The sequence below is a fragment of the Palaemon carinicauda genome, chromosome 39 (genome assembly GCF_036898095.1).
Source record: "Palaemon carinicauda isolate YSFRI2023 chromosome 39, ASM3689809v2, whole genome shotgun sequence".
NCBI classification, from domain to species: Eukaryota; Metazoa; Arthropoda; class Malacostraca; order Decapoda; family Palaemonidae; genus Palaemon; species Palaemon carinicauda.
This window is the reverse complement of record NC_090763.1, coordinates 54616228-54618727: the sequence shown is the minus strand read 5'-3', so window position 1 is coordinate 54618727 and position 2500 is coordinate 54616228. Positions and strand designations below refer to the sequence as shown.

At 36.2% G+C, this 2500-nt stretch overlaps 1 long non-coding RNA gene across 1 annotated transcript in view; it reads right to left on the bottom strand.

The window, feature by feature from the left end:
• LOC137631203 (uncharacterized) overlaps positions 1-2500 on the bottom strand; it is a 25654-nt gene that overhangs the window by 7116 nt on the left and 16038 nt on the right. The window lies entirely within an intron of this gene.

The following is a 2500-nucleotide window of genomic DNA, read 5'->3' as shown; positions in this document are numbered from 1 at the left end:
GTAAAATGGATATATATATATATATATATATATATATATATATATATATATATATACATATATATATTCCATTTTACTCAAATTCATTTATTTCCTCCCCACTCTCATAACTTCCTCGCTGGCGCCTAGCCAGTCATGGTCGTATAATAAAACAATTTCTCCAAGACCTGAAAGGTTTCGGGTTTAGGGTATATTGAAATGCGGCAAACAGTGTCCCTAGACTTCAGCACAGGACTCCTGGCGTCTAGTCATCTCTTGCGTGTTCTGGCTACGCCGCGCGCTCATCTCATAATCCTCTCCGTCTTCTGTGTTCCCGTGCCGATTCAGCAAGATTATCAGCCCCCCCCCCCCCCCTTTGAATATGAACAACCCTATTTTAAACGTTCTTACCTGGCGTTTTGCAAGACTGAGGTTCGAGTCCCGCTCAGGTTCGAGAGTTTCTTTAGTGTCTGCAACATCACCATCCTTGTGAGTTGAAGAAGGGGTGTTGATGGAGCCTATAGGGCTACCTGCTGAGTCACCAACAGCCATTGCCTGGCTCTCCCTGGTCCAAGTGTGAATAGAGAGGACTCATCATACGTATATATGGTCAGTCTCTAGGGTATTGTACTGCTGTCTAAGGCATTGTCATAGTCCCTTTCCTCTGCCATTCATGAGCGGAAATCAAATTAAATCCAACAAGCACTACACCCTACGCCCGCATGTTGCCCTGGAAGACCTAATTCATGGCCAGTGATGTGGCCGGGCCATAAATAGTGACATTTTATTAATAGCCACAGCTGTAAAGGAATCCGTACCGGTAAAGCTATATAAGTTGGATCTACTCAAAAAAAAGAAAAAAAAATGATGTTATCAAATGAATCTCATCTAAAGACTAATAATTTCATACATTAAGAAATTGCATTTCACCATTATGATAAACTTCGAGTCGCAAAAAAAAAAAAAAAAATAATAATAATAATAATAATACAAAAAAAAAAAAAACTCGTTTACGGCTTTTATTCGCCTGCTTTTCCTTTTCAAATCACCTGTTTGAAACGATAATCAACTGAACAGGCATATATTATTATTATTATTATTATTATTATTATTATTATTATTATTATTATTATTATTATTATTATTATTATTATTATTATTATCTAAGCTACAACCCTTGTTGGAAAAGCAAGATGCTCCAACAAGGAAAATAGCCCAGTGAAGAGAGGAAATGTGGAAACAGATAGAATAGTGTAACCGAGTGTCACCTCAAGCAAGAGAACTCTAACCCAAGAAAGTGGAAGATCATAGCGCAGAGGCTATAACACTACCCAAGACTAGAGAACAATGGTTTGATTTTAGAGTGGCCTTATCCTAGAAGAGCTGCTTACTGTATCTAAAGAACCTCTTCTACCCATACCATGTGGAAAGTACTTACTGACCAATTACAGTGCAGTAGTTAACAGAACGAATGAGTAAAGAAAAATGATTAATCTTAGGAAAACATTCAGTTTGCTTTTTTTCTCCTTTCTTCAAACAATTGAATTTAAAAATCTAATTTCAAAACCATAGGTGACACCTCTGATGAAACATAAAATTGGTTATGTTAGAAAATATATTAGGAGCTGATGAATCTAATTGGAAAGAAACAGAAAAGGATAAAAAAACTCTGAACTTCAGAGACTTCCTTTATCAAGAGTCTATCAGAAATTATTTATGAACATTCACCACAAAAAGGCCATTATATAGAAAAAAATATAGTCTTCAGTCTTTTAAGGGGAAACTTCAGCAGGAAGATGTATGAAATCGAATAGAAAATTAAACTTTAATTATCTAAAGATTTCGTCCCTATACTGTAGCTTCAGCATTGAATTCAGTCTTTTAAGGGGAAACTTCAGCAGGAAGATGTATGAAATTGAATAGGAAATGAAACTTCAATTATCAAAATATTTCGCTTCAGCATTGAATTCGGAGGAACATTGACATAACTGAAAACTTCACAGGAAATATGGAAACACCCAATAGTGAAACTGAGTGTAACCTCAAGCAAGAGCACTCGAACCCAAGACGGTGGAAGAACATGTCCAAGGAGCAATGATATAACGAAATTGTTTTCTTTACTCATTTTGAAAAATAAGATAGGAGTAACATTTTAAACACCCTCTTCTCTTTCCTCACGATACTAAATTCAGCTTGACAAATGGAAAAAACAATACGTTTAATGGTCTAACGAGACGGGGGGGGGGGGGGTGAATTCCTGAATTTCCAGAAATTTAAAGCTTCCACTTTCATTGTTCACAAAGTTGCTTACTTATCAAAAGTGGACTTATTGAAACATGTTTATGTTGTGTATTTCAACGTTTCAGGTTAATTAAAACATTGCTAGTTTCATGCACCTTTGAATGACTACGAGGCTAATCAAAATAAAAACCAATGTTATCTAGTCTTGGGTAGTACCATAGCCTCTGTACTATGGTCTTCCGTTGTCTTGGGTTCGAGTTCTCTTGCTTGAGGACACTCA